Source organism: Coenobita brevimanus, chromosome 41 (assembly GCF_032717465.1).
Source record: "Coenobita brevimanus isolate Jiangsu-jjx chromosome 41, ASM3271746v2, whole genome shotgun sequence".
In the NCBI taxonomy this organism is placed as follows: domain Eukaryota; kingdom Metazoa; phylum Arthropoda; class Malacostraca; order Decapoda; family Coenobitidae; genus Coenobita; species Coenobita brevimanus.
This window is the reverse complement of record NC_136994.1, coordinates 11,770,590-11,789,812: the sequence shown is the minus strand read 5'-3', so window position 1 is coordinate 11,789,812 and position 19,223 is coordinate 11,770,590. Positions and strand designations below refer to the sequence as shown.

General features: G+C 42.4%; 1 pseudogene; it reads right to left on the bottom strand.

Moving 5' to 3' along the window:
* Positions 1-991: 991 nt before the first annotated feature.
* Positions 992-1,110, bottom strand: LOC145397583 (5S ribosomal RNA; annotated as a pseudogene).
* Between the last annotated feature and the right edge of the window lie 18,113 nt (positions 1,111-19,223).

Genomic DNA, 19,223 nt, shown 5'->3' with positions numbered 1-19,223 from the left:
GTGGCATGGCACATCATCACTATCATGGACCGCAGTATGACCGGATTCATATGACAGGACTGCAATTATTACAATTATGTAACGACAAACGATTGCATTATGTTACACTTGCTACAATTATGTAACTACAAACGATATGTAACAATTATGTAACGACAAACGATTGCATTATGTTACACTTGCTACAATTATGTAACTACAAACAATATGTACCATTATGTAACAGTTGCATTAACAAGATGTAACTTTTATGTAACTTTAACTACAATTATGTAACTACAAACAATATGTACCATTTATGTAACAGTTGCATTAACAAGATGTAACTTTTATGTAACTTTAACTACAATTATAAGGCCAAGACACTTATGTAACAGTTGCATTAACAAAATGTAACTACAATTATAAGGCCAACACAATTATGCATTACCACAATATTATGTAACAATTCATAAAATATTACAATTATGTATTACCACAATATTACTACAATATTATGTAATGTCATACCATTATACCACAATTCTGTATTACCAGAATCATCTTACAAGTTAGGTGAAATATTAGACATTACTAAAGGGATAACTCAATATGTAATGTGTAACCTAGCAGTATTGCCATTGCACAATTATATGCGTACGTTTGTTGTACATGCACGTCTTACTAAGTGTTATACAACAACCATTGCATTTATTCCAATATGTATACAACTTGTTTAAAAATGTAATATTACTGAATAATCACTATTTACTATAAATATTATATGTATACAATATTATAATCAATATTATGTACTAATAGATTAGCATATGTCAATGATAATTGCTGTCGGAGGACCTTCAGCTGCGCGGCCGAGCATATGTTATGAGTTTTTTTTTTTCATTCATTGCCAGACGCCATGTATCCCAGACGGGGTGGCCAATGGCTTAGAGTTAATTGTTTTACAGGGAGGGGCACTAATCCTCCACCAACCCCACTTGACACTTAGGGATGCCAACAGCATCTGGTGTTCCCAGGCGGTCACCCATCCAAGTACTAACCAGACCCAACGTTGCTTAACTTCGCTGATCGGACGGGAAGCGGTGTACTCAACGTGGTACAAATCATAATAGATAGTTTGATAAATAGATAGACAGAGAGACAGATAGAAGCAGGAAGTCAGATGATGAGAAGGTACTGTGTCTGCAAGAATCGAGCAATGCTAAACATGCTTACACACTCTTAACTCAAGGAATGCTTTATAGGCACACGACAGCGCCTCGTGACCATACACACACATACACACATACTCACACACAGGTTTCTAGAACTTTCCAACCACAGTGGACACACGTGACAACCCCTGCTACACCAGAATTTAGGAAAGAGAGCTCAGAAGGAGAGAGGCCATAGAATCGGCAGGGTGTAGGGAGGAAGGCTTAGCAACTTGAGAGAGAGAGAGAGAGAGAGAGAGAGCAAGACAGGAGGTAGCTAGCGGGACTACTTAACTTCTCTCATGTGTGAGAGACTTAACATTTTCAAGACAAATAAAAATAGTCCCATACTATTCTTTATCTCTCCTTTGTCATTGCATGACAAATGGGAACCAAGATTATCAACGTACAAACAACTCAAGTATAACAACCGCTCGTCCACAAGTCTATGGCCTCTCTCCTTCTGAGCTCTCTTTCCTAAATTCTGGTGTAGTGGGGGTTGTGTCACGTGTGTCCAATGTGGTTGGAAAGTTCTAGAAACCTGTGTGTGAGTATGTGTGTATGTGTGTGTATGGTCACGAGGCACTGTCGTGTGCCTATAAAGCATTCCTTGAGTTAAGAGTGTGTAAGCATGTTTAGCATTGCTCGATTCTTGCAGACACAGTACCTTCTCATCATCTGACTTCCTGCTTCTATCTGTCTCTCTATCTATCTATTTATCTATCTATCTATTATGATTTGTTATTATAATATGGACTCATAACAGTGCTTCTGGCATGCTTCTTGGTTGTGCCTGCTTCACTTGCATTTTCAACTCTGCACTATCAAGAGTATCGATGAACTGGTCCCACAGGAGAATAGCCAACAGGTTAGGTGCTGCTCCACGGTACGCCTCGTTTGCCATACTGTCAAGGTCATGAGCAAGCTGCTGTAGAGAATTCGCCTCAAGCCCGTACACAGCTCCAGTATCTTGCTCTGTAAACCTCAGTCTGGTACATGGTCTCGTATCTGGTCTCAGTTTGTTTACTAAGGACCGATAACTGTTCCTCTCCTCTACTGACATCTGGCCCAGAGTGTCCATTGTAACACCCTTGATTAGCCAGCTGCACTGCCCTCTGTCTATCATCCCAACAATTCTGATTAGAAAGTAACTCAAACTGCAGACGGTAAGCTTTCCAAGATACTTTGCCATCAAATTCCTGTGGTTTCTTTTAAATTGGACCCCCGTTATAATCATGCACTTCACTGGTTTGGGGCCTAAAAACTGGGGCATCATAATTAAGCCCAGGACTCAAAACTCCTACACTCTGACTATTCAACCCTGTAATGCTATCTTTAGATGCTTGGGATTCAAGATTCACCATACACTGTCCCTTTTTTTTTTTTTTTTTTTTTTTTTTTTTAATGCTCCCTGTACACTATTCTTAGGCTTAGCAGCACAATATTTCTCTACGGCCTCAGTTCTCTCATTGATTATCATTAAATGTCCGTCTACATGCAGCAACTGGTCATCTACATGCTTCACCTGGCCATCTACATGCATCAACTGGTCATCTACGTGCTGTCTGCACTCCATCACTATTCCCTCACTAATCTTCGGCTGGTTGTCTACATCCTGTCTGCAGTCCATCACATTATTGCTTACCTCATTCTTCTGCTGCTCTAGCTTGGCATCTACTTCCACTTTAAACTGTTGCTGTTCTTCCTTCATTTCCCCCATGAAAGCATCTAGCTGTCCTTGCAATCAAAGTTGTAACTCCCTCTGTTGCTCCTGTAATGTCTCTTGAAGCTGTTCATATCGTTCTTTCTGTTCTCCACTTTGTGCCTATAGTTGTTCACTTTGTGCATGCAATTGTTCATTGATTTCTTTCTGTCCTTCATTTTGTTCCTTTAATTTGTTCTTTGAGTTGTTTCTGTCCTTCGTTCTGTGCCTGTACTTGTTCTTTTAGTTCTTTCTGTCCTTCAGTCTGTGCTTGTAATAGTTTAATGATTGCTGCCAGACATCCCTCCTCCTGCCTATCTTGGTCTCTTGTTCGTACACCTTCCACCTCCATGTCGAAGGTTTGACTCACTGCAGCACTTTTCCGATGATCTACGCTCCTGACACCACGGTTATGTCCCCCATCACACTGCCACAGGCTCCAACAGCAGTAGTTCAGAATAGGAAAGACATTGTCTAGCGAGTTGTTTATTTTATGATCAACCTTTCAGTGTGCAACAATGAGATCAGTTCAGGCATTGTAAATAAATACTGGCTTCTTACGTTCGCTGTCTTTAATGTCCAAATAATTACACTTGATGATGATGATGGTGATGATGATATACTTGCCAACTTCACTTCACTGCTTTCACAAGTACTGGAGCTATACTATCTGCACTAACACTGAACTGACACTCAAATAAACTTAAACTGAACTGAAACTCCTCTAGTCTCTGTCCTATCCCTATATAAGCTCCCTATATACAAGAATGGTCTACATCATTCTCGGAGATGCAAGTTACCAACTTGGAGACATCCAAAATATCCAGAGTTTTCTTACACTAAACAACACTCTAAATTATTAAGCATACAAGCTGAGATAAAATTACATAATTTAACACACAATCACAAACAAAACATTACATGGAAAAAGAGCATAAAATTTAATGCATAACATTACAAAATACCTCTGCTCACAAATAGCAGGGTAACTGGCAAATCTGATATGTAACTGAACAATGAGAATTACTGAGAACTTTCTAGTACTACCTAACTAGCAAATCCCGCTTCTCAGCAATATTAATTGGAGATTTCAAAACATTTATAAACTGGAATACACTAGATGTAAGAAATTATGAAAGCTGTTGGGATCAAAAGCTCCTGGATCTTGTACAGGAGTTTTTCCTGGCACAACATGTAAAGGAAAGCACCAGAAAAAGAAGACTGTAAGATCCATCATTATTAGATCTTATATTTACTAGGCAAGATAATGATTTTGACAGTACAATGTATCACCTGCAAAAGTGACTATTAAAATTGCAACTTCAGGATTGCATATGATATTGTTGGCAGTTGTGAAAGTTACAAAAAGAGCCTAAACTACAAAAAGGGTAACTGTCATGACCTAAAGAAGTACTTCTTAGAAAAAGATTGGGAAAAGGAACTTAGACGACAAGATGTAAATGTTATATTACAAATCCTGTGAATTTTATGAACCAGGCGTCCAAAATTACATCCCTCAGCACAAAGAAACAGAAATAAGGATATAAAAATGGTTTAAAACAGAATGTAAAAAAACAAAAGAGAAAAGAGATGTGCTGTGGAACAGTTACAGAAGACACAACAGTGAGGGGCATATAACAGCTACAAACAGGCAAGAAATGATTATGCATGGATATGGAGAGAAGCTCAGAGACAGTTTGGGGAAGACGTTATTACTAAAAGTAGTCATCCATCAAAGCTGTTTTACAGCTACATCCAAAGCACAACCAAAGTTAAAGATAAATACAGTTCATCATGGATGAGGGGACAATCTATATCCAAGAAAAAGATATCTGTGAAGAACTTAACAAAAAATTCCAATCAGTTTTTACATAAGAAAGTAATTTTGAAAGAGATGATAAGGAATATGCATACCCACGCACATTAGCATATATACAAACATCAGAGCAAGAGGTACAGGATGAGTTAACCCCTACACCGCGGGCTTGTTTACCAATTACTTGCGTGTGCCGCGGGGTTATTTGGGCTCCGACAGACTCTCAAAAAATATTTGCCAAAAATCAGTTATTAGTCCTAGAATAATAAAATTACATATGCTTATGGCACATACCTTCAGCTTTCTCCTGGAATGATTGTTGAGCCTTCGTCGGTTACCGTAGGACTTGTGGAGACCTCTGAAGTAGGGTAACGAAGTCTCCACTTTACACTTCCCAACAACCCGTAATATGATTACCACAGCCAGATACAAACACTATAAACACTATTCTACAATTTTCAAGTAGTTTGGGATCCATACTAAAAAAAAAAAAAACACTGTGAAAGCAATGGAAATTACGAGCGCGTCTGATCGTCGCACTGGCACTAGTTCGCTCATGGTAGTCTGTCATTTATTATTCATAAAACCCCTCACACTTTATATTTCTATTACTATATAACACTTATATATATCTACAGTCTTTATCCATAAGTTTCCTTCAGTAGTATTAGTTTATTGTCACTGTAGGGATTCAATTTCTTTCAGTAAAATACGTAGCATTCACTTTCTCGTCCTGTACAGTATACTGGCATTGAGAGTGAATGTCACTTTCATCTTCACTCTCATAACTCATAGCATTCAGACATGCTAGAGTGAAACTCACTTTCATTACTCCTAGGGTATATACTCATATTCTTATAATACTACTCATTTACATTTCTATTTACGATCTCTATTTTATTTACGTTATTTACATTTCTATTTTATTTACAGTGTTATGCACTGTCACTTGAAATAACTTATAAAACTATTTTCCATTGTTCACGTATATTTACATTCATTACTTTCACTTGCTGTTTACACATTATTTACACATTATTTACAATTCCACTTGCACTGTTTTACTCAATAGAAAGATCGTAGTCACTCTTTTATCAATTGTCAGCCCTTTACCTCTTTCCACAGGAGGTTTAGTAGGGGTAAAGGTCACAGAGCCATTTGCATGGGGGTGAAAAAAGGCCTTGAAGTCAGCAAGATGAAACATACGTCCTCTCACTTCGGAAGATGACAGTACACTGATAACGCAGGGGCAGCCTAGAGGCCTGCTTTAGGGGTTATTCAGAGTTACCAATATTACTTCTTGAAACAGCTAAGTCTAGCACTGATATGATTGGCAGGAAATCTAGACAATACATTATAAATTTGGTAGTTCCAGGTGAATGTAAATATCATTTAGGGTTCTCCCTTCCCTCCTTACAGGTATATTTATTACGAAAATAGATTAGAGGCCTACTTAGGAGATATATAATCAGAGCTACCAATGTTAAATCTTGAAACAGCTTTGTGTAGCACTGATATGATTGGCAGGAAATCTAGACAATACATTATAAATTAGGTAGTTCCAGGTGAATGTAAATATCACTTAGGCCTCTCCCTTCTCTCCTTACATGTATATTTATTACGAAAATAGATTATACGGCATATTTCAAGTGGAAAAAAACAGCGAAAATTAGCGAACGAGTGCACGTGAGGTGTTGTCAGGTGATAATTAGCCAATTCCAGGTGTATGGCACTCTCACTTACCTGATTTCTTTCTTGTATATATTATTTGGTATAAGAATACGACATAGGGCTTATTTCAATGGATGAAATCAGTGAAAAATTCCAGGGAAGATTTACTTAGCGTAGCATGGCCGGGCAGGCGAGAGGATAGGGTAATGGAGGGGGGGTAGGGAGGGGAGTCAAGAACAGGGAGAAATGGCTAAATTGTCAACAATGGATGGGAGTACAGATGAGATTAGGAGTGCTGACTAGTGTTGGACATTGTCAGTACTGATAGATGATACAAGCCCCCACTTGAAAGCCCGGGTGAATTCAAAATAACACAGAATCACAAAAGCGACGCCCCGCGGTATGATCCCTTGCTCCCAAGCGTCACGAAAGTGACGCCCCGCGGTTAAGGGGTTAAGTAAATTTGGCAAACGAAAAGCAAATGGTCCTGATGTAATTTCAAGTTGGATGCTACACGAATGTGCAGAAGAGTTAACTCTCCCAGGAACGTTGACACGAATCACGTTCCATGTGTCTTTTCTGATAAATGCACATTGACGTGAACTGCGTGAAAGAGCAGAAAAAAATCACTAAAAATTAAGTTTTTGGCTGATTTGCATCACATTTTGTTGTGTTCTAGCAGGTGCATCTCTCTTCCAAGGTAAACACTTGGCAACACTGTAGCACCTCCCCTGAGCCTGTGTGCAGCAATAACCCTCAGTACCTCATGAGTAGCCAGGCTGTAGGGTTGCACCACGTGTGTTGTCCCATTAAACACCTGTAGTTCTCCCCCTCCCGCCCGAGCTGAAGCTCCTATGAACAGAGTGTGCTTTTATATTATTTATGAGTATATTTTGAAGTGATTTTGTCGATGGAACACATATATATTACTCGAAAAGCAATGGTGCCCATTATCAGTCGTTAGGCCTAGGGGCAGGACTCGTGTTCATTGTAGCGGGCTTTTGCCACTCTGCTTTCCCTAGGCCCTAATGCTGTGCGTATATTTACATATATAGTGAAGCCAATTGTGTATATTGTGTGAAAGACATAGTGGCTGGCTTTGTGAAATAATGGAACTAGCAGGCGTTATGTATGCCATAGCCGTAGTCTGGAATGGGGCAGGCATCACCTGCACGCTGTAGTCGGGAAGGGATTATTAGAAGAGTTTAGGGATGGAATCATTTTGATAGTGATATTATATATGCCTATGAACTTGTGTGAAATATACTTCAAACATGCTGCAAGTGCTCATGAATAAGTGTGGAGTGTGCCATATAGCGGTGCGTTGTACTCTCAAGGTGAAGGTGCTGCATCACATTGTACCATAGTCAGGAACGGAATAATTGTGGAGGTAGGGATGGAATCATTGTGGTAGTCATGTATTTGCATATAATTTGGTGTGAAGTGTACATGAAATGTGCCGTGAGTGTTCGTGAAGGGATATTTAGGGTTCATAACATATGATAGTGGGACCTTAGTGGAAGGTGTGGAGGGGACGTAAGGACACCTAGCAACTATGGACATCAGCGAACAGGTACTGTACCATGCTCAGACATTTATAGAAAACTTATACTTTATGTGCAATGTACGTAAAATGTGCCATGAGTGTTCATGAAGGGATATTTAGGGTGAGTAGCGTGTGTCAGTGAGACCTTAGCGGAAGGTGTGCAGGGGATGTAAGGACGCCGGGCAACCACGGACATCAGTGGACAGGTACTGTACCATGCTAAGACATTTGTTGATAACTTATGATTTATATGAAATGTTAGTGCTATGGGCCATGAGTGTTTGTGGAGATATAGTTCGGGTATACATCATGTGTTCGGGGAACCTCAGAGGAAGGAGGGAAGAAAATACATACATATAAATAAATATATATATATATATATATATATATATATATATATATATATATATACATACAGTATATGGCACATACCCACAGACGCCAGTCGACAGGTATTACACCATGCTAAGACATTGAAAAGTTATCGTTTATGTGAAGTGTTTGTAAATTGTGCAGCGATTAGTCATATGGAAAGGCATCACATCACTTGTGTAGTGCTACTCTCAATGGAAGTTGTTGCATGACAGTGAATAATATCTCTTGTTTTTCTGCAGAGAACCTTAGCACAAAATGAACTTTATCTCAGTGCTTGCCACCATGGAGAGGAAAGGCTTGTCTTCTGGGAAGAGGCAGAAAGTTCTGTTTGAGGAGGAAACCAAGAATGAGGAGGAGGTGCTGAGTGATTCTTCAAGTGGGGAGGAGGACTGGGATGACATCCCACGCCATTCTCATCAGGAGGCTTTGCCACGACTCCCACCACCTTGGGAGCAGACACCACCACCAGTGGCAGGACCTGCAGCTGATCCATTGCCTATGCTTGGACCTCTCGCTCCAGCTGCCATTGTGGTCTCTCCCAATCTAGCCTCCAGTTCCCACTTGGCCAAGCCCATGTCACCGGTTGCAGGGCCAAGTTACATGACAGTGACACCTGCACCTGCCCCCAAGTCTGGCGCAGCTGGTGCAGGATGCGACTGTGCCACTGTCCCCTGCCTAGTCAATGAGGGTGCTGTCTCTGGCAGCAATCATCCCCCCGATGTGTTGCAGCAGCAAGAGCCAGCCTTGTCATCTTCCTTGTTGGAGCCATCACCATCTCGACGAGGCTTCCGGGGTCTGCGGCCCGGCTACGAGGGGTGGCCAAGGGGTGGCTGAGGAGGCCAAGGGTGTCGGTAGGCCGACCCACTGCCACCTCTGCAGGAGGTGTTGCCACAGAGAATCCAGGGTGGTGCAGTGGCCCATTCACCCCACGTAATTGGACCTTCACAGGATCCCCAGGAATGAAGGTGGATCTGCCAACAACGCCCCTGCAGTTCTTCCAGCTTTTCTTCACCCAGGAATTGTTGACGTATTTCACACGCGAAACCAACAACTACACATCGTTCCTGGGGAATGCGTTGGACCCCTGGTTCATCTGCAATGAAGAGGAGATGGCCAAGTTCCTGAGGTTGTACTTCTTCATGAGGATCGTGGATATGCGGCCATCAGGCACTACTGGAGAAGTTCACCACTCCACTATTATCCACGATTCAGGTGAGTGATGAGCGGGTGATGTTTCAGGGCCATCCTGAAACCTTCCATGCCTTCCACTCACTTGCCATACCCCAGGACAATGGCGATCGACTCATCAGAGTTCGCACAGTGATGGAGTACCTTCTTTCAGTGGTTCCAAGACACCTACCTACCCAAGGAGTACGCAGCCTCAACAAGGGCTTGCTGGTGTGGAAGGGGGGCCTCAGCCTCCGAGTCTACAACCCCATGAAGCCCTTGAAGTACACCATCAAGCTATACATCCTGGCTGAGGCTTCCTTGGGGTACATCTAGAACTTTGAGGTGTACATGGGGCAAAAGAAGACTCTGGAAGACATCGTTTGTGGCCTTGTAGAACTGCTGAAGGACCAGGGATACAAAGTTTACATGGACAACTATTATAACTCTGTATCCCTTTGCAAATGACTCTTCAGTGCAGGAAACTATGTGTGTGGGACCCTATGCCTGGCAAGGGGAACACCGAAGCAGCTGCAGGCCATCGTCAAGGCTAAGAGCCTGCCAGAGGGGGGCATGGCAGCACGGCACAAGGACAATGTGATGGTGCTGCTGTGGAAGGACAAGCACATCGTCAACATGGTCTCCACCTTCCACAGCACAAGCACCATCCCAAAGCAGGTTCGAGGGGAGGCCAGGGGTCCTGATGGGAGGATAACCTATTTCCAGAAGACTGCGGACAAGCCTGTCGTGGTGGAGGACTACACCCAGCACATGGGTGGGGTGGACCACTTCGACCAGATGGTCCAGTATTACCCCATCCAGCAGTGGACCGTGAAGTGGAGCAAAAACATCACATTTTACTTCATTCAGATGGTCATCTTCAACATGTTTGCCTTCTACAACAAGTGCTCGTGTGGGTCAGTTAGTCTGCTGGATTTTCTGGAGGAGATAATCCTGGAGCTCCTTAAGTTCAGTGAAGCAGAGTGGCCCTGCACCAGGGCACCTGACCTTCCAACCCAACTGCCAGCGGGACCTCCAGCACTTGTGGCACCTGCAGCAACACCAACACAGGTGCCAGCACCACCATCTCCATGAGCAGCCCCAGCACAGGTGCGATGCCAACATTGCTTGCAGGACCAGCACGGGTGCCAAGACCACCATCTCCAGCAGTTCGTGGTCCGTTGGGAGAACCTGCTGTTGCTGCCATGCCACGCCCTGCAGCTGCACTTCCAGGAAGACAAGACCAGGGAAGACCATGAGGACATCCAACCAAGAGTTGATGAGTCATCAATGACACAGTGTGGTTGGATCACACACTGGGCCATTGACGGGAGAGGATCCCCAACTGGAAGGGGTTCCGGTGTGCCCTGTGTGCCCTGGCAAAGATGAGGAGGGACACAAGTCACATGTGTCTTGTTTGTGATGTGCTGCTTTCCGTGGGTGATTGCTTTGAACAGTACCATGCCGAGCGAAATATTCCCTAGTGGAGCATACACACACACACACACACACACACACACACACACACTACATAACTCCTCATCTTCAAACCGCTCAAAGTCCTGCCAGCATCTCAACACCCCTGGAAGAAGTGAGTTTTCCGAATTTTGTTGATATGTATATTGGCCTATTTCAGTACTTCTATATTTTTCATACAAATAAACATTGTTTTCTACATATTACACATATGACAGAAAGTACAGCTTCAGTATCATTGACAAGGGAAACGGATAGTGGTCATGTCGAGTTTCTTATAGCACTATTAAAAAAAAAAAATTGGAGATTTTACACGTAGATTTGGATAAAACAAAATAAAACCTCTAGCGAGTGAAAATATGTAGGTGTGGGTGAGGCATGAAAAATTGACAGTGCATTTGAAGGTATGTTGTTCTCTTCCGTCCAGGTAAGAGTCGCGTTGATGTTTCGACAACATCATGAGGAAGCATTTAAAAATAAATATCTGTATATGCCAAGAAAAAAAAAAAAAAAAGGCTTTGGGAGCATATATTTTAGGTAAAGGCGGGGGAAGAGAGTTTTTTTCTCACTTTCAGTAAAACTATGCAGTGCTTGGAGGAGTATTCTACCTTCATTGTCCATTTACTCAAAAAGTAATGGACATTAATTTCATGTAAAAACCATGATAAAGATCAGTGAATTCTACGCATGTATGTGACCAAAATATAAGCCTTTGGGAGCATAGTTTTTAGGTAACAGCAGCAGAAGAGAGAGTTTTTTTCTCGCTTGCAGTAAAACTATGCAGCCTCAGAGGAGTACTCTACATTTGTCGTCCATTTACTCAAAAAGTATTGGACATATCGATTTCCTGTAAGAACCATGATAAAGATCAGTGAATTCTAAGTATGTACAGGACATAACGATGTAATATCTCTGATGAAAAGTCGTTGTTATGTAGGCAGGAATATAACGGTTATTGTGCACACATGAAAGTGCAGCATGGGCGTGGGTACCCATTAGTTTTTTGCGATTTACTCGGAAACTATGAGGCGTATGAAAAATCTGTAGGTACCATGAGAAAGCTCATGAAATTCTACACAAGATTATGGAATAAAAATATAACCTGTGCGAGAAAACTTTTGCGGTAGAGCTCCCTGAACAAAAATCAGTTTTTGGTAAAAAATGGCTCTTAATTTTTTTTTAATTTCTCGAAAACTACAAATCATATCACAACCCGACAAAGCTCAATAGAAAGCTGATGAGATTCTCTTTCAAAACTTCTAATAAGATTTTTCTGTATTATGGAAAACATTCGAACTATGATGTTGGGAAGTAAGATTGATGTTCCAAAATGTTTATTTACACCGGCCTAATGTACTTCTATTCGTACTTTTGCTTTTTTTTTTTTTTTTCTTATTGACTGGAACAAACATTAGCTAATAAGATGATGTAGGCTTCATGCCAATATATATATATGTTTGGGTGGCGAAAATAAGGCAAGAATACATGTTTTCAGCAACACACAGGGGGGCTGGCAGGGAGGAGGGTGGAATACAATCATGTGCTGGAAAACTTAATAAAAACTTATCGTGCACGAGAGGGTTAAGCAGACCAATATATTTAATATTCAAGGAATCCTTAAGTCAAGGTACACTACCTGATACTTGGAAGAAAGCAAACATCGATCCCCTATTCAAGAAAGGAAATAGAATCCGCTTAACTACAGTCCAGTATCCCCGACCAGTGTTATAAGTAAGTTATTAGAAAAGCCGATAAGAAAAATTTGGGTAAACCATCTGGAAAAATACAATATAACAGAAAACCAGGTTGGTTTTAGAAAGAGAAAATCTTGTGTTATTAATCGATTAAGCTACTACGACAGAGTTGCAGAATCATGGCAGAAAAGAGAAGGTTGGATAGACTGTATCTATATTTTAAGAAAGCATATGACAGAGTACCACACCAAAGACTTTTATGGAAACTGTACCATCCAGGAGGAATCCAAGGTAATTTGTACTGTTGGATTCAAGATTTTCTAAGAAAAAAGGAAATGGTAACACTACTAAGGGGAAATTACTCATCATGGACAGAAGTGACCAGCAGAGTTCCACAGGGCTCAGTGCTGGCACCAGTTATGTTTTTAGTATATATAAATGACACTGACAGTAACATTCGAAGTGGAAACTATCAAAATATGTTTGCTGATGCAAAAATACAAAAAATAATTACAAATAGACTCTTGCAGGGAGCTATAAGAATTAAATAAGCTTCATGAATGGGGCAATAGATGGCAAATGGAGTTCAATGTGGAGAAGTGTCATGTAATTAGGTTTGATAATAGTGAAAAAAGACCAGACTGAGATTATAAGTTAGGAAGTTCAACCCTACACATGTCAGAAAGGGAGAAGAACCTTGGAGTGATTATCAGTAACAGACTATCTCTGGCTGACCACATAATGAAGAGGTCTGGAATATTTACTCACTGCTTGCTAATATAAGAATAGCATTCACATATATACATGAAGACATGCTGAGAAAAATAACATAATTCATTGGACCAACCCTGGAGTATGCATCAGTAGTCTGGATTCAACATCTCAGAAAACGCGTAGATAAGACCGAAAAAGTACAAAGGACAGCTACAAGATGGGTACCAAACTTAAGGGATCTAAGCTATGAAGAAAGACTAGATAAATTTAACCTACCAACATTACAAGAGAAAAGGAAAAGAGGAAACATGATTATGGTATACAAATGCATTACACGGGAAGAGAAAATGAACATAACTGAGTATATAATCTATGGGGATGCATCAGCAAGAGAACACTGCAAAATAATTGCATGTATAGAGGGGTGATAAAGTCGTAAGGAAATTCAGTTTCCCAAATAGGGCAATTAATCAGTGGAATGCACTACTGAATGAAAATGTGTGCCAAAACTATTCATAGATTTAATGATATGTGTGATAAAAAGGGTCTAATACACCGGACAGTAAGAGCTTTACTCATTCCTGTAGAGATACAATTAGGTACGAAAAATTAGATGAGGTATGAACACACACACACACACACACACACACACACACACACACACACACACAGTAAGCCCATGGCGAAGATAAGCCTATTGATTTTCAAGGTACTAGTTCACCACCACCCCAACACCATCCAGTTGAACATAGTTTGTGGATGCTTTATCACAGTAACTGGGACACCTGTTGCTGAACAACTTTCCACACACGATAAAACCAAACAATAAGCCTTGTGGCACTCCATCTGTAGCATTCTCTTAGTATATTATTAGTAGTAGCATTAATTGGAGCTCTTTTTGCATTACATAATCCACTCACCAGTCTACATGAGCACCCTGCACCTGAAGCAACGTGCTTTCAGGTACATGGGCAGATTCACTGAAGGCATTTGAATTTCAAAAAAGACAACGTCCATGGATCTGATCTTACCTTACTTATCCATAAAATTACACTGGCTGATCATTTAGGTCAACAGTATTTCGAATCAGGATTCTGTACCTAACCCTCTTCCTACTGGGGGGAAGGGGGGAGGGAGGGAAAGGTCACCTTCACAAGGTGACGGGGTTTGAAGTGTGGCCAGCAGTGCCACCTACTTTAGAGACCTGTCTGCCTTTGTATTTCAGCATCTGCTGGTCTTGTGAACCAAACAACCTCCTCCCCCACCAGCATCAATGGTGAAGGAAGTGTGCCTGTGATGTTGCTAGCCCCTGCCCATCCCCCACCTAATGCAGGGTTTCTGCCTCCTCATGTGTTTGCTGCACATGGTATCCCATAATGCTAGGAAATGGGAGTCCTGGGGGTTGAGATGCTGCATGATACACTCTGCACCTAGCAACACACTTCTTTGGTCACCTGTTCTGGTGGCCTGGTTGGGTCTGACCAGGTCAGTTGGCTGGTCCCTGTTGGCTAGTGCCAAGTGAGCACTATTGGCTCCTATTGATCTGGAGTCATCCTTGTCTGGGTATCACAGTGGTTACCCATGTATAGCCCCTCGCTACCTCTGGAGTCACCAGAGCTGTTATCCCTGGCATATGGTCTCCACTTGTTGGGCTCTGTGATCATTACAGCAATGGGGATGCAAAAGTGTTTTTTTTTTTTTTCTCATTCCTGTAGAGATACAATTAGGTAAGAAAAATTAGATGAGGTATGAACACACACACACACACACACACACACACACACACACACACACACACACAGTAAGCCCATGGTGAAGACAAGCATACTGATTTTCAAGGTACTAGTTCACCACCCCCACAACACCATCCAGTTGAACATAGTTTGTGGATGCTGTATCACAGTAACTGAGACACCTGTGGTTGAACAACTTTCCACACACGATAAAACCCAACAATAAGCCTTGTGGCACTCCATCTGTAGCATTCTCCTAGTATATTATTAGTAGTAGCATTAATTAGAGCTCTTTTTGCATTCCATAATCCACTCACCAGTCTACATGAGCACCCTGCACCTGAAACAACACGCTTTCAGGTACATGGGCAGATTCACTGAAGGCATTTGAATTTCAAAAAAGACAACGTCCATGGATCTGATCTTACCTTACTTATCCATAAAATTACACTGGCTGATCATTTAGGTCAACAGTATTTCGAATCAGGATTCTGTACCTAACCCTCTTCCTACTGGGGGGAAGGGGGGAGGGAGGGAAAGGTCACCTTCACAAGGTGGCGGGGTTTGAAGTGTGGCCAGCAGTGCCACCTACTTTAGAGACCTGTCTGCCTTTGTATTTCAGCATCTGCTGGTCTTGTGAACCAAACAACCTCCTCCCCCACCAGTATCAATGGTGAAGGAAGTCTGCCTGTGATGTTGCTAGCCCCTGCCCATCCCCCACCTAATGCAGGGTTTCTGCCTCCTCATGTGTTTGCTGCACATGGTATCCCATAATGCTAGGAAATGGGAGTCCTGGGGGTTGAGATGCTGCATGATACACTCTGCACCTAGCAACACACTTCTTTGGTCACCTGTTCTGGTGGCCTGGTTGGGTCTGACCAAGTCAGTTGGCTGGTCCCTGTTGGCTAGTGCCAAGTGAGCACTATTGGCTCCTATTGATCTGGAGTCATCCTTGTCCGGGTATCACAGTGGTTACCCATGTCTACCCCCTCGCTACCTCTGGAGTCACCAGAGCTGTTATCCCTGGCATATGGTCTCCACTTGTTGGGCTCTGTGATCATTACAGCAATGGGGATGCAAAAGCTTTTTTTTTTTTTTTTTTTTTTTTTTTTCATGTTTATGGCATCCCTACCTGTTAGTAGTGACTCACAATCTGTCTCTGGACGTTTCATTGGACTCTTCCTTTCATATTTTCACATTAGTCCCTTTTCAGGTTCATGGGGACTGTAATCCTTTGCCCCAGCGTCCAAATGGGGCAAGGAGGTGTTACCGCAGGGGTCGTGAGGCTTTCGAGTCCCATGTTGTTCTGGGTGAGCTTCTTTCATACTTGAAATATCTAGTGCTGAAATCCTCCAGGGTGGATCTTTTTTGGATATTGATTTTTTTTTCTTTATCGTGCCATTGTTTCTGCTTTGGTTGTGAACCTGTAACCTCTTCCCAGGGAGGTGAAAATATCCTTATTGAGGTGTCCTTCCCAGAAGAGAGCTCCCATCTACAGGTTCTGATGTCTATATTTGGTAATACTGTATTTTTTGTTCCTCATGCTACCCCCAACTGGTCCACGGATGCCATTTTATTCCCATGACCTCCTTCAATACTCTGAGGCACAGCTGTTGGAGTGACTGTGATCTACTGATGTGGATATTGCTGAGGAACTGCAGAAGACAGACGGTATTCTAACTCCAACTCCGATCTTGTTGCTAATCTTTGGCTAGTTAACGTTGCCTGCCTTTGCAAAACTCGCTTGGCTGTCACTCCCTGTGAAGCCCTATGTGCCATCTCCTAAGTGGCGTTTCCATTGTCAAGGGTTTGGACTTGTAAGCCAATTTTACCGAAATGCATATGCTGGCCTTCTTCTTGTCTGCCTCTCCTGTGGCGGCTCAATCCATGCCGGTAAATGTCTAGGACTCCTTTATTACTACGACTGTGTAGGTGCCATTGCTGTGTTTTCTCGACACTGACTTTATTACTGCTTGGAAAAGGAGATCTTATCACTTTGTACCCATGAGAAGGTTTCATTCCCTGAAGCAAAGAGGAGGGCCTGGACTCACTTTTTTGCTAGCCCTGCATTACTTGTGCATCTGCCCTTTCTAGTGTTCATGTGCACCATAATGTGTCTTGATAGCTGCCTCAGTCTGTTCCGTAGCCAACTTCTCCATTTTGTTATTTGCAGGACGCCATTGCTGGGGTTCCTACTGCTTCAGAAACTGGTGTTCACCCACCCTCTTCTCCTGCTATTTCTGTCTCCAAGTGGTGGAGGGTTTGAGCCCACCCATGGTGATGGTGAATGTTCATGTCAATGTGTCCCTTTGTTCTGACTTGTCCGTACTCCCCAAAGCTTCTTCTGTACCTGCCAAGTATTGTCATGGTTCTCCAGAATGCTTTGACCCTGAGGACCTTCCACCTAAACCCTCCCTTATGGAGCCTTGCATGGACCTTTCTGTTGTTCCCCCTGCCCTAGAATCTCCGGAGCCAGGCCAGGTGCAGGCTGTGGCTGGTGTTTCACTGGTGTACCACCCCTCACCGAGTGATGGCGTTGCCCTGATCATTGGTGCTCCTCCTCAGCCTCGTGTGATGTACTAGCAGGGTCCTGGTCCTGAGGAATCCATTTCTACTTCTTATGCATCTGGTGGTACTGCTGGCCACCCTAAATTATTTATGGCAGCCTGTAAATGGCCTGCCAAGCAAGCTTCTCTTTCGGCTCTGAATAAGAGTGTTAAAAGAATTTCTGCTTCCTCCTCCTCATGGTTGGCCTCAGATGGTTTGTACAGTGTGCTGGCTCCTGGTATTAATCTGTCTCCTTCTAATGGTCATCCTAACTACCCGGTACTGAATGAAGAGAGAACCTGTATTTTTTACACAGGAAAAATCATCAGAGAAATTACCAATATGCCGGGAATCGAACCCGGGACTCTCAGGTGAGAGCCAGGCAGCATACCACTACACCACGACCAGGTAAAAAGTTAACTCACGTTGTCACAATCTTGTAACCAACGTCCCTCCGCCCCCACTGTGGGCATGAAGAGGATGAGTTAACCCCCTGGCACTCGGGCTCCCGACAGCCATGCCTTTTATTCTGATTCCATTCCAGGCTAAGGAAATCACGAAGGTACTGCTACCCTCCGTCATAATGCTTCATTCACTCATTTGAGCCTCTCCACTCACCTACAAGCTGTTGCTGCTTAGTTTTTTTGCATTACCTCCTAATGCCACAGTCGTCTGGATGGATCTGGAACACCCTCATAGCCATTTTTCCCTTTTTCTTTTACAAGGCGATTGGAATGGTTGTCACCCACTGTGAAGTGACAGAGTGACCAATCCTCAGGATGCTATGCTGGCTTCTTTGTTGAAGGATGAGGAGTTGGGTGTTTTGAATTTTAACATGATGTAATTCCATAGCCAGACTGGGACTTTTAGTACCAATGCATTGTCCCTATACTCGGCTGACTCTGTTTTGGATTTTGATTGGGATGTGTTGCCAGACTTGCCGATACTAACTATCGCTGAGGGCGGACCACAATCTCGTCTTTCTTGCTGACTCCTGAGTAGGGTAGACTGGCCACTTTTTACAGTTATTTTTGACTGAATGCTGTGTATATGGTTTAGATAGTACTGATGAAGTGGAGCTTATTTAACTGATGTGTTGAATTTCAGAACTCATTTATCACTTCCAAAGACTATAAGGTCTGTTTCATTAAACGCCTGAGTTTTCAACTTTGTTGCCATCATAGGGATCCTCAGTGTCTGGTACATTTCGGAGTGTGTGAGCACATGTGCAGCGGGTGTTAAAAGAGGTCAGACGTTTATCATGAAAAGTTTATGTTTCCTTCATTAACTCAAGGATTTCTCTCGCTCAGGTGTGGAACCAGGTGAGGAAAATTTCAGGGAAGTTTCCATTTCCTCTCCTCCTATTTTGTCTGAAATATGTGGGACTGTAACAGATTCGTTTTCTGTTTCCGACTTGCTTCTAGATCATTTTGCTTATATGTCACTAAAGGATACTGCTACGCCTTCGGCTTGCCATTATCAGCTATATTCGTGGAGAATCTTATAATGTCCTTTTTGTGTTGTTTCTGAACTTCAGGCGGCCTTGTTACAGTATCATGGTTGCTCACCTGGCTGTGATGATATCCCTT